Here is a 14,713-nt window from a genome sequence, read left to right on the forward strand (position 1 = left end):
ACCTGTGCTTAATGCCAATCTCGGCTGCTACCTGTGTAGAATTTTCATGTTCTCCATGTGACTGTGAGGATTTCCACTGGGGGCTAAACCCTTTCTATTCATGAACTCATCTAGATGGCTATTAACACTGTGTGCTAAAGGATGTTCAGTGAACTTTGACAGATAAAATGCAAAGATGATGATGAGGTAAACTGAGAGATCATCTTCATTGTACAAGAGGTCCATTCAGGAATCTTATAACCATGGGATAGAAGCTGTTCTTGATCCTGATGGTATGTGTTTTCAAGTTTTCATACTTTCTGCTCAATGGAAAGGGTGACAAGAGAGAATATACAAGGTGGAAGAGGTCTTGGATTATGCTGGCTTCTTCCCCAAGGCAGCAGGAGGAGTCCACGGAGAGAAAGAAGGCTGCTTTATCATGATAGGCTAAGCTGTGTTCACAAGTCTCAGCAGTTTCTTGCGCTCACAGACAGAGCAGCTGCTAAACTAGGCCGTGATACATTTAGAGAGGACATTTTCTGTGGTGCATCTGTAAAGATAGGTGAGGATAAGTGGGGACATGGTAGATCGTTACAGTAAAACTCCAGTAATCTGAGAGCAGGAGGTGTCTGGAAAACATTCGTGAAAGCAGATACCCTGGTGAAGTTTCAGAGGCTTTTAGACACATGAATAGACAGGAAATAGAGGAATGTGGATCTTCTACAGACGGGAAGAAATTTAGTTCAATCTGGCATTGCTTTTGGTGCAGACATAAGGGGCTGAACAGCCTGTCCCTGGGCTTTCCACTCATTGGCACTTTATTAAGGACACCTGTACACCTGCTCGTTAATGCAAATATCTAATCAGCCAATCATGTAACTGCAACATAATGTATAAAAGCATGTAGGCACAGTCAAGAGGTTCAGTTGTTGTTCAGGCCAGGCATCAGAATGGGGGAAGAAGTGCGATCTAAGTGACTTTGACTGTGAAATGATTGTTGGTGCCAGAGAGGGTCCTACTGGGTGTGTGTTTCGTGTTGCATCGGATCCGGAGTAACAACTGTTTTGTTCTCCTTTACACTTGTGTACTGGAAATGACATTGAACAATCTTGAATCTTGGATCCTGAGTATCCCAGAGACTGCTGATCCCCTGGGATTTTCACACACGATCATCCATAAAGTTTACAGAGAATGGTGCGAAAACCAAAAGAAACTCCCAGTTCTGTGAGCAAAAAATGCCTTGTTTATGTGAGAGAGGTCAGAGGAGAATGGTCAGACTGATTCAAGCTGACAGGAAGGTGACAGTAACTCAAATAACCAGAGTGCTATGCAGAAGAGCATCTCTGAACGCAGAACATGTTGACCTTGAGGTGGATGGGCTACAGCAGCAGAAGACCATGAATTTACGCTCAGTAGCCACTTGATTAGGTACTGAACATTCAGGTTCAATATCACTGGTGGTTGTTGTGAAGTTTGTTGTTTTTGGCAGCAGTACAGTACAATACATACTGTAATAATTTAAAATCTACAAATTACATTAAGAATATATAGATAATTAAATTAAATAAGTAGTGCAAAAACAGAGTTAAAAAAGAGAAAAAAAAAGTGAGGTAGTGTACGTGGATTCATTGATAGCAGGGAGGAAGATATTGAAAGTGTATATTCAGACTCTGTACCTCCTGCTTGATGGTAGCAATGAGAAGAGAGCATCTTCTGGCTGATAGGGATCCTTAATGATGGATGCAGCCTAATAAAGTGACCACTGAATGTACTGTTCTGTGCAATACAGAAATCTTGATGGATTAGAATCTGGTTAACCCTGTATTGATTTGTGTGTTCGTTTCCAACATCCTCTGATGGTCTCTTAATGAATTAGAGTAGGCTTGTTTCCCGTGCTCCCTCTAAACCTGGAACTTGAACAAGGTCCTAGAACCAAAACATTAGCTGTCTTGCTTTCCGCAGATACTGCCTGACCCACTGAGCTTCCCTGCGTTTTTTTTTGTTTTGTTTTCATTCCATTTAAACTGACCGGGTTCTCTGGAAAATTTGTTATTCAACTGTGTAACATCTAATAAAAAGTGAATTCAAAGTGTATTAAAGTATTAATAAAGAATAAGATCTGATTATCTGGAAAATCTGTTTTCTGGCACCAGCAAAGTCATGAGCATACTAGTTTCATGGAGGTTTGTTGTAATTGGCCACTCTAAGTGCTCCCCATTGTCACTGGTTGGGGAGGAGGTTGAACAGGGGTGTGCATTGGTAGGGTATGTGAGAGAACGAGTTTCCTTGAGGACACTCCTCATTCTCCTACATTGCAGGGAATAAACTTTCAAAACTGGCCAACCTCCCAAATGGCTCAAATGGTTCAATTTCATATCAGAGAATGGATACAGTATACAACATGAAATTCTTACTCATCAATGACATCCACAAAACAAGAAACCCCAAAGATTGAATGATAGTAACATCGGAACCCCAAAAGCACCCCCTTCCACAGACAAGCACCAGCAGAAGCTCTGATCTCCCCCAACCTCCCACCATGCAAGTGATAACAATAGCCCCCAAAGAGACCTCGATCCGGAGATCATCCAGATCTACAGTCCATAACCCAGCACTCTGGTATCTCAGACAGGCTCTCTCTCACCGTCGAGGGACAGAGAGGTTGCTCCTGCAACTACAAAAGTGAAGACCGGTGGCTCGCTGTTCCGATATAACAACCTTCTGCATTGCTTCTCCAAATCCCCTGACTCGAGAACCAGCAGGATCTCACTCACCATCAAAAAGAGAGAGAAAGAGGATCTCTCGACTACAGGGCCTTTTTAATAACAGAAGCATAAACCACCTGCTGTCCCAGCGTTTCATTCTCCCATGATGCTTTAGTCAGAGAACTCGGCGAGGAACCAGATTGCCTACGGGACCGCTCCTTGAAGGCGCACATCTTCCAGGCCGCTGCCGGAGAGAGCAAAACACCAGGCCAATCCAAACACCCACCCTTTGTGGAGAACCATAGTTTGAGCAGTAACTGTAGATCACGGACTCTGACAGAACCCCAGCCACCTTGAAAAGAAAAGAAAGACATATGAGAAAAAGAATAAGCTGTTTTGTGAATGAACTCCAAGAAATTGCCTAGGGCTTCAAAAACTGCTGGAGCCATCTTTCCATGCTCCTCTCTCCCTATAATTCAGATCCCTTAATCCAGACAGCTTCCTCATAAATCTCTTTTGCACTGACTACAGCTTGACAATGTATTTCCTATAACAGGGTAACCAAAGCTCTACTAAACCCTTTGAGAATTGTCTCCCACTAACCACAAAGTAAAATGCAGCAAACACAAATTTCAATTTCCCACCTATTTACCAACAAATGATCTTTCAAATCTTGAGTCTTATTTGAGAATGGAAAGATTTAAATCAAACAAGCTGGCAGGGGAAGTGGTATAAGCAGGTACAATCTCCATGTTTAGAAATCCTATTGAAAGTTCTCAGCCTCAAACATCGACTCCATGGACTTACTGAGTTCATCCAGTACTTTTTGTATGCTGCTCAAGATTGCCAGCATCTGCAGAATCTCAGACTTTAACGTTCAAATTAAATTTATAATCAAAGTACATATATGTCACCACATGCGACCTAATGATTCATTTTCTTGTGGGCATATTCAATAACTCCAATAGCCATAATAGAATCAATGAAAGATGCACCAACAGGGTGGACAACCAGTGTGTAAAATAAAACAAGATGTGCAAAGAAAGGAAAAAAAAATAATAATGATAAATAAGCAATGAATATCAAGAGCATGAAATGTAGAGACTGTGAAAGGGAGTCCATTGGTTGTGAGAACAGTTCAGTGATGGGGCAGGTGAGTTTGAGTGAAGTTATCCTCTCTGGTTCAAGAGCCTGATCATTGAGGGGTAATGGTTGGTCTGGAACCTGGTGATGTGAATCCTGCGGCTTCAGGAACCTTCTTCCTGATGGCTGCAGTGAGAAGACAGCATGACCTGGGTGGTGAAGGTGTCCCTGATGATAGATGCTGCTTGCCTGCAACAACACTTTGTGTAGATGCACTCAGCAGTGGGGAGGACTTTACTGGGCCGTGTCCACTACTTTCTGTAGGATTTTCCATTCATGTATTTCATGTGTTTAGAAGTGACTTGATAGCATTAGGGAAGGTGCAGAGGAAATCCAGCAACATGTTGTCTGGGATGGAGTGTTTCAGTTACGAGGAGAAACTGGAGAGAACTGTCTGTCTGATTGAAAAGCATTTAGATAGGTTTTTATGGATGGGAAAGGTTTAGAAGGATGAGGGCTAAATGGGGGTAAATCAGATAGGCAGCTTTTTGAACATGGATGCATTGAGGTGAGGGGCCTGCTGTGTAATTCTGTGAATCTATAACAAATAGACAAGTATCACTTGGCCCTGCCTGTACACTCTGTTCATAACTGACTATTGAAATTGGGCTCTCATAGAGGGAAAGGTTGATAAAAAACAAAGAGATTTTAGAGGTACTGGTGTAGAAATAAATACCCATTGCTGGAACTGATATGACAGAGGTGGTTAAACTAGGACAGGGGTCAGCAACCCGCGGCTCCAGAGCCGCATGCGACTCTTTCATCTCTGTGCTGTGGCTCCCTGTGGCTTTGGAAAATAAATGAGTATTTAATTAAAATGTATTTTATGTTAGTTTGTTAGTTTTTGAAATGTAATTCTAAATTTGAAGATTATGGTGATGTTGTACAATCTAAATAAAACGTTGTGGCGACCCATTTCCTGACACATCCGAACCGGCTCACAATTAGCCACCGTTCCGGCTAAGGGAGATAGCCTACGGGGGTTTGTGAGTACGTGTCTTTTGGAGCATCCGCACCCACGGGGGGACAGGTTGAGAAAGGCTTAAAAGCAAGGCTGTGTTGTTCGAATAAAGTTATCTTTGACTGCAGTTTAACCACTCCATGTCGTTACTTTAGCGCTGCATGTTTTTATCGCTATTAATATACATCACCACTGCCAATGCCTGACACCCGCCAGTGTGCGATTTCTTTTAATTTTTCGATCCAAGGTAGGCTAACGATGTAGTAACCTTCAACCCAACGTCTTTTTTTCGGAGTTCAAAATGTTTTTGTTGCATGTAGAAATGTAATTTCGTTTGCTCTGCAGGAGTTCATCGATTTCATAAATGCAACACATTACAGTTTGTTTATACATAGCATAAAGGCAAAAAAAAACATTGTATGCAGTGTTATTTCATTTTAAATGTCAAATGGGTTTTGTGGCTCCCAGTATTTTCTTTTCTGTGGGAAGCGGGTCCATATGGCTCTTTCAGTGGTAATGGTTGCTGACCCCTGAACTAGGAGAACGAAAGAGAGGACTTAAATGGGTGAGGAGAAGTAATCAACCTAGCTGCAGAGACTTCGGGAAGATTGGAGAAGGATTTAAAGTTTTATTAAACTCATTTCAGAAATACAAATAGGATTTTTCTTCATTGCAGCTTAGGCTGGAGTTCACCTCTGTTGTACCAGGATTTGTACAATTATCCTGCTTTCCGGTGAAGTAATTACCACAGTGAGGCAGAAGCATCAATGCCCTAAACCTCCCTCTACCTCTCACCATCTCCCAGGTGTTTTGTGAATGGGGTCGAAGGGTTTACGAAGGGGAAGGGTGCGTGGCACGTTCGTCAGTACCTCTGCCTGCTGCTGAGAAATTAATTTGCATCGTGTCTCTATTCATGTCAAGCTGGGGGTTTATTAAACATGAAAAGGATTCGACACAATACTGTGCTGGATGGTATTACAAATTATCATATGTATTAACATAATTACACAGATTAGGTTTATTATGGAAAAAAATGTCAATAATATAAAAGCATAACTGTCAGCTAAAACAAGCAAATTAACACAATACTTAAAAAAAAACACTCTCTATTTAAATCAGGATGCAATACTCTGCAATTTGTTTTCTATTTCATATAATCATAGAAGTATAGGCTCAGAATTACATCATCAGAACTCTTCCCTGAAGGTTAGTTAGTTACTGCCTATTGGCATCAAGGGCAGCAATGAAGGTCTTCCATCTCTATCTTTCCTTGGCCAGCTTCTCTATTGTTCCCCAGTTGTGGTTTAGGGGTCCTCATTTCTGCCTCTGCAGGAGAGTGCCAAGTTGTCCTTGGTCTCCCATGTTTCCTCTGCCCTTCAGGGGTCCAATGAAGTGTTGTCTTGATGATGGAGTGGACTTCCCCATCTCCAATGTTGCCTCAGGATGATTGTGGCCATGTCCTCTTGGTGACACTGAAGGAGCAGGGTGTGGTTGGAGGTGTTTCTTGGCCAGAAAATATGGAGGATCTTCTGGAGGCTCGTGGTGTGGAATGACAACAGCTTGGCAAGTTCGTTCTCTGTCACATACCACCACTCCGACAAGTACAAGAGTATGGATAGGGCACAACACTGGTATGGCTTCACCTTGGTGTGGATGCTGTACATGGTTGATCCCCATATGTTGCTCATTGATCTGAAAATGTTTTCCTCCCTGAAGGGGAGTACTGATTAATCTTACCTTCTGACCAATTTTCCTTTTTTAATAAGGATCCCATTTCCCTTTGAAAGCTACTGTAGAATCTACATCTAGAACAGAAAAGAATAGAACTTTATTGTCATTGTTGAAGACAATGTGATTGTGGTGCTACTTCAGTCTGTGCAAAACAGATATTTAGAAGTACGCATGCAGTATGGCTTAATTTTTATTTTAAATCCCATTTTACATGCAACAAGGGATTTCGATAGTCCTTAACACCAACCTTGATCACTGGACATTGCAGAGAGTGGTACGGACACCCCAACACAACTGTGGATGTAAACTTCTCTCCATTGAGGACATTTACAGCAGCAGGTGCATAAAGAAGACCTGAAAGATCATCGGGGACACCAGTCATCCCAACCATAAACTGAGTCAGCTGCTTCTGTCTGTTACACCCTCACACTGTGTGACGGATGTAAGATTTAAATAAATAAATGAACAAACACTCTAAGGCCATTAGCAAGCTGGGTGCAGTGTTATTCAGCTGCACATCATTCCTTGGGAAGAAGCTGTTTTTCAGTCTTAATGCCTTGGTAAGGTGTCTCTGTATCTCCTACCAGATAACAGGAACTTGAACAGACAGCGTCCAGGATGGGATGGGTGTTTTATGATGTGACGAGCACACCGTGAGCAATGAGAGCTGTAGATTGTCTCAAAGTTCCTTTAAGGCAGTGGATTTAAGATTTTATTTTATTTAGAGATACAGCGGGAATCAAGCCTTCCAGCCCTACAAGCCACACCACCCACAACCTACCTACTTAACACTACCCTAATCACAGGACAATTTCCAATGACCAGTTAACCTACTAAGTATTATGTCTTTGGACTGTGAGAAGAAACAGGAGCATCCGGTGGAAACTCACATGGTCACGAGGAGAACATACAAACTCCTTACAGACAGCACTGGAAATGAACTCTGAACTCTGAACTCCGACACCCTGCACTGTAACAGCATTGGCTATCCACTTCAGTACCATGGCAAGTTTCTCCTTATAGTTTACAAGGGTCTTATTTCAGATTCAGATTCAATTATTTGTTACATGTATATTGAAACGTACAGTGAAATGTGCCATTTGAGCTAACAACCAACACACCTGAGGGTGTGCTGGGGGCAGCCCACAAGTGTTGTCACCCATCCCAGTGCCAACGGAGCAATCCCACAATGCTCAGCGGAACAGCACCCAGCATAATAAACACAATAAGCATTTCTGTGGCTTTATTTATTTATTCCCGTGATTCCAAGACAAGAATTTGGGTTTTCTCGTTTCTCTGGAGCACAGAAGGGTGAAGATGACATTATAACAGATATATAAAATCATGAGGGTCATGTAGACCTAGCGGCCACTTTATTAGCTACATGAGGGAACTCTATCTGGCTGCTGCTGTTATAGCCAAACCACTTCAAGGTTTGACGTGTTGTGTGGTTGGAGATGTTGTAACAATTGGTTATTTAAGTTTGTGTTGCATTCCTATCAGCTTGAATCAATCTGACCATTCTCCTCTGACATCTCTCATTAAAAAGTTGTTTTTACCCACAGAACAGCCACTCACTGGAAGTTTGTTTTTTGCACCATTCTCTGTAAGCTCTAGGGACTGTGATGTACATATGAAAATCCCAGGAGATCAGCAGTTTCGGAGATACTCAAACCACTGGTTCTGGCACCAACAATTACTCCACGGTCAAGGTCACTGATCACATTTTTTCCCCAATCTGATGTTTGGTCTGAACAGCAAATGAACATATTGAGCATGTCTGCATGCCTTTATGCATTGAGTTGCTGCCACGTGATTACCTGATTAGATAATTGCATTAATGAGCAGGTACATTAATGTACCAAACAAATTGGCCTCTGAGTGGTGTCGAGTGAATGGTCACAGTTTTTTTTCCCAGTGTAAGTAAGTTTAATGCTACAGGACTTAAGTTTAATGTGAGAGGGGAAAGATCCAACAGGGCCTTTCACAAAGAGGGGATGGTGGGTGTGTGGAATGAGCTGCCAGAGGAAGTGGTAGAGGCGGGTACAATTAGAATGTTTAAAAGGCATTTAGACAGGTACAAGGATAGAAAAGGTTTAGAGGTATATTGGCCAAATGTAGGCAAGTGCGGTTACTTGGCTAGACATCATAGATGAGTTGAGCCAAGCAGCTTATTTCTGTTTGGTAATAGACACAGTGTTGTAAACTCTTTAGCTCCATACAGTGCCTATAAAAAGTATTCACCCTTCTTTGGAAGTTCTCATTTTTTTTAATGAGTTTTTACAAAGCAGCAAAACAAAAGAAATTTAAGAGGTTTATACAGTGCAAAATAAACATATTAAAGTACAATTCATGACAACTAAGCAAAGCACCCAGAGTAGAACCATGTAAAGTTAGTTACCACCCCACCATCCCACTACCCAACTCCAAGCCAACCTTACGATATATAAAAAAGTTTTATCAGAACTATATCACCACAGAGCTGTATTTATAAAAAGGTATATTTCCTACTATCTGAACTATAATATGTTTACACATAAAAAAACATAAATCTTAACTGTAAGAAGCTGGAAGTAAGGGATTTAAATGCAAAAGAATAAAAAGGGAAGGATGCACCCTTATTCTAAATGGGAATTATGAAAATATTCAAATAAAGGTCCCCACACCTTTTGGAACTTTATATCTGATTAAGAATCTTTTCAAGATCTAAACAGGACAGAATATCTCTAAGCCATTGAGCTTGGGTGGGTGGGGCAGCATCTCTCCACCTAAGAAGGACTGCACATCTGGCCAAAAGAGAGGCAGTCCTCATGTTTTATTGTTTTACAACTTTGAATTATAATGGATTTAACTTGGCTTTTTTGACACTAATCAACAGAAAAAGTCTCTTCTGTGTCAAAGTGAAAACAGATCTCTTACAAAGAGATCCAAATTAATTATAAATATAAAACACAATTGATTGCACAAGTATTCCCCACCCCTTAATATGACTCAGCAAATCATCGTTGTTGCAGCCAATTGGTTTTCAAAGTCACATAATTAGTTAAACAGAGATCACCTGTGTGCAGTCAAGGTGTTTCATTGATTACAGTAAAAATACACCTGTATCTGGAAAGTCCAACTGCTGGTGAGTCAGTATCCTGGCAAAAACTACACCATGAAGATAAAAGAGCACACCAAGCTATTCTGTGACAAGGTTATTGAAAAGTACACATGAGATTGGATACAAAAAAATTCCTAAGTCACTTGGAGTACAGTTACTTCAATCATCAAGAAGTGGAAAGTATATGGCACTGCTTAGATCTGCTTAGAGCAGCACGTCCTCAACAATTGAATGAGTGTGCAAGAAGGGAACAAGTGAGGAAGGTCACTGAGAGACCTATGACAATTCTGAAGGAGTTACAACCTTCAGTGGCAATGGGAGAGACAATGTATTCAACAACTGTTCCGCGGGTGCTTCACCAGTTGCAGCTTTATGGGAGAATGGCAAAGAGAAAGCCACTGTTGGAAAAAAAAACTCATGTGAAATTTTGGCTAGAGTTTGCCGGAAAGTATGTGGGTGACTCTGAAATCAGCTGGAGGAAAGTTCTATGCTCTGATGAAACCAACATTGAGCTTTTTGGCTATCAGACTAAACACTATGTTTGGCATAAGCCGAACACTGCACATGATCAAAACACATCATCCCGACTGTGGAGCATGGTGGTGGCTGCGTCATTGCTGTGGGGATGTTTCACTGAAGCAGGCCTTGGAAGGCTTGTGAAGGTAGAGGGTAAAATGAATGCAGCAAAACGCAGGGAAATCCTGGAGGAAAACCTGATGTAGTCCAAGAGAACTGTGACTTGGGAGATTTTCTTTCTAACAAGACAATAACTTCAAGCATCAAGCCAAAGCTACAGAGGAATGGCTTAAAAACAACATAGTTAATGTCCTGCAGTGGCCAAGTCAGAGTTCAGACCTCAATCCAACTAAGAATTTGTTGCTGGACTTGTGAAGGGCTTGTCACTCACAATCCCCATGCAGTCTAACAGAGTTTGAGCAGTTTTGTAAAGAAGACTGGGGAAAAATTGCAGATTTGCAAAGCTGATAGAGACCTGTCTACACAGACTCAAGACTGTAATTGCTGCCAAAGGTGCATCTACTAAATACTGACTTGAAGGGGGTGAGTAATTATCCAATCAGTTATTTTGTGTGATTTCTGTTGATCAGTGTCAAAAAAGACAAGTTAAATCCACTGTGATGCAATGTTGTAAAACCATAAAACATGAAAACTTATGGGCGTGGGGGGGGTTGAATACTTTTTATAGGCACTGTAACATAATTTTCCCCATCCATTCTAATAAAACTTGTTCATCACACAGAACCCTCCTCTAACCATGCCTTTGCAAAGAGATCTATATCATTTTTGCCAGTCTCATCCCAGGAAAAGCTTCTCAAAAATCTCCTCCAAGTGCTTGCTGAACTTCTAAACTTCTCAAAATGCTGGAGGAGCTCAGCAGGCAATATCAATGGAAGTGAATACATAATCAATGCTTTGGGCCAAGATCCTTCATCAGGATTGGAAAGGAAGGGGAAGGAGGACAATCTAGTACAGTAGATGATAGATGAAGCCAGGTGGGGGAGGTATAATGAAGTAGAAGCTGGAAGTTGGCTCTGACCTCATCATTTTCACCACGGATGTCCAGTCCCTTTACACTTGTATTCCCCATTAAGAAGGCCTTGAAGCTCTCTGCTACTTTCTCAATAAAAGAATCAACCTGTTTCCCTCCACCATCATCCTCTTCCATATGACGGTATTGGTCCTCATCCTCAACAATTTCTCTTTTGGCTGCTCACTTTCTCCAAACTCAAGGTGCAGTCATGGGCACCCGCATGGTGCCCCAACTATGCCTACCTCTTCATTGACTTCATGGAACAGTCCATGTTCTAAGTTTTCCCTATCAATGCTCCCCAATTCTGTCTGCACTACATTGATGCTTCATGCACCCATGCTGAGCTCGTCAATTTAATCAACTTTGCTTCCAATTTCCAGCCTGCCCTTGTTCCATTTTGGGCACTTCTTTCCCCTTTCTCAATACCTCTGACTCCATCTCTTGAGACACAATGTCCACCAATATCTTTTATAAACTTCCTGATTCCTAGGGTTATCTTGACTATACCTCTTTCAACTCTATCTCCAATAAAAATACTGATCCCTTTTCTCAATTCCCTCATCTCCACCACATCTGTTCCCGAGATAAATCTGCCTTTGTCAGATCATCAGAAATGTATGCCTTCTTCAAAGAATGAGGGTTTCCTTCCTTCACCACTGATGTTGCCCTCACCTGCACCATCTTCATTTCCTAAGCAAGCACGCTCACCCCATCACCTTAACAGGGATTGAGTTTCTCTTGTCCTCATCTACCACCCCATGAGCCTCCGCATCCAATGCATCATTCTCTGCAATTTCCAACATTAACAGAACACTACCACCAAATATCTCTGCCTCCCTCCCACTTTCTGCTTTCTACAGGGATGACTTCCTTCATGATTCCCTTGTCCGTTCATCCCTCCCCACTAATCTCTCCACTGGCATGTATCCTGCAGCAACAGAAGTGCTACCTATTCACCACCTTTCTCGTCTCCATTCAGTGCCCCGAACAGTTCTTCCACTCTGACCTCTTACCTCTTGTCCTCACTTGCCTATTACTTGCCCCTGATGCCCCTCCTTCCCTTTCTCCCACGGCTGACTATCCTTGCCTATCAAATTCCTTCTGCTCCAGCCCTTTGCATTTTCCACTTCATACTTCACAGCTTCGTACTTCATTTCCTTACCCCTCCCCCACCTACCTGGCTTCACCTATCACCTTCTGGCCTGTCTGCCTTCACCTGCCCCAACCTTTCTTTTTCTGGTACCTTCCTCCTCCCTTTCCAGTCATGATGAATACATCTATTGTGTATTCACTTCCACAGATGCTGCCTGACCTGCTGAGTTCCTCCAGCAGTTTGTGCATTGTTCTGAATTTCCAGCATCTGCAGAATCTCTTGTGAATTGAATTGAATTGACTTTATTTATTACATCCTTCATATACATGAGTAAAAATCTTTGTTACATCTCCACCTGAATGTGCAAATTATAGTAATTTGCAATGAATAGTATGTTCAGGAAGATATACAACAGAACAGTCAATATAGCTTAGAAATACATGAGTATCAGCATGAATTAATCAGTCAAATGGCCTGGTGGAAGAAGCTGTCCCGGAGCCTGTTGGTCCTGGCTTTTATGCTGCAGTACTATTTCCTGGATGGTAGCAGCTGGAACAGTTTGTGGTTGGAGTGACTCAGATCCCCAATGATCCTTCGGGCCCTTTTTATGCACCTGTCTCTGTAAATGTCCTGAATAGTTGGAAGTACACATCTACAGATGCGTTGGGTTGTCCGCACCACTCTCTGCAGAGACCTGCGATTGAGGGAAGTACAGTTCCCATACCGGGCAGCGATGTAGCCAGACAGGACACTCTCAATTTTGCCCCTGTAGAAAGTCCTTGGGATCTGGAGACTTGTGTTAAACTTCTTCAACTATTTGAGGTAAAAGAGGCACTGTTGTGCTTTTTTTCACCACACAGCCAGTATGTACAGACCTTGTGAAATCCTCGTTGATGTGCCTGCTGAGTATCTTAAAGCTGTTCACCCTCTCAACCCTGGATTCATTAATGTCAGTAGAGGTGAGCCTGTCTCCATTCCTTCTGGAGTCCATAACCAGCTCCTTTGTTTTTGCGACATTGAGGGAGAGGTTGTTTTCTTGACACCACTGTGTCAGGGTGATGACTTCCTCTCTGTAAGCTGCCTCATTATTATTTGAGATAAGGCCAATCAATGTAGTATAGTCAGATTGGAGCTGCGGATGGTGGCACAGTCATGGGTATACAGAGAGTATAGGGAGGGACTTAGGACACAGCCCTGCGGGGCACCTGTGTAGAGGGGCAGAGGTGAGGGAGCACACTCTTAACACCTGCTGGTGATCTGACAGGATCCAGCTGCACAAGGCAGGGTGAAGGTCGAGGTCTCTGAGCTTCTTGTTGAGCCTGGAGTGAATTATGGTGTTGACTGCTGAACTGTAGTCCAAGAACAACATTCTCACATAAGCTCCAGATGTGTAAGGACGGTGTGTAAAGCTGTGGCTATTGCATCATCTGTCGATTGGTTGTGTCAGTAAGCAGATTGTAGGGGGTCCAGTGTGGGTGGGAGCATGCTGCAGATGTAGTCCTTGACCAGGATCTCAAAGCATTTGCTTATTATTGAGGTGAGGGTGACAGGATGCCAGTCATTCAGACATGTTACCTTGGTCTTTTTAGGTACAGGACAATGGTGGATGTTTTGAAGCAGGAGGGCACTCTACACTGGGAGAGGGAGAAATTAAAAATGTCAGTAAACACATCTGCTAGGTGTGTTGTACCCGTGCTAGGATGCTGTCCGGTCCCACAGCCTTGCGGTTGTCCACTCGTTGGAAACACCTGAAATGACCAAGGTGCAGGTCGCATCCGGGGTTCAGTGTTGGCGACATCGAACCGAGCGGAAAAAAAATTTAGCTCATCTGGTATAGAGGCAGCGATGTTGGCAGTACCACTGCGCTTAGCTTTGAAGTCTGCGGTGGCGTGCAGACCTCGCCATGAGCCGCGTGTGTTTTTGGTGGAGAGTTGTGCCTGGATCTTGTCCCTGTATTGACTGACCGGAGACAGTTCTAGATTTTCGAACCATACTTTGTCCGTGCATTTTGGTTTCCAGTTAAAATTATCATCACAGGGGAGATATCTGTACTCGATGCCTGACAAAAAGAAGTTTCACATTTGTAAATGCATTCTCTCAGGAGACTATTAAACATGGTTTCTGAGCTTCCAAGGAAGATGCCTCATCAAGTAAGAAGTGGTTCTCTGAACACATCTGTCATTGCAACTTTTACTACTATGCTGCAATATATCCTTTGCCCCATGCTCTTGCGGGCGGCTTGGTAGTGTAGTGGTTAGTGTAACGCTGTTACAATGTTAGCAATTCCCACCACAGTCCGTAAGGAGTTGCACATTTTTCAAGGTGATTGCAACAGTTTCCTCCAGGCGCGCTGGTTTCATCCCACATTCTGAAGTCGTAGGGGTTAGTCAGTTGATTGGTCAGATGAGTGTGACTGAGTGGCGTGAGTTCATTGGGCTGGAAGGGCTTG

Source organism: Hypanus sabinus, chromosome 3 (assembly GCF_030144855.1).
Source record: "Hypanus sabinus isolate sHypSab1 chromosome 3, sHypSab1.hap1, whole genome shotgun sequence".
NCBI classification, from domain to species: domain Eukaryota; kingdom Metazoa; phylum Chordata; class Chondrichthyes; order Myliobatiformes; family Dasyatidae; genus Hypanus; species Hypanus sabinus.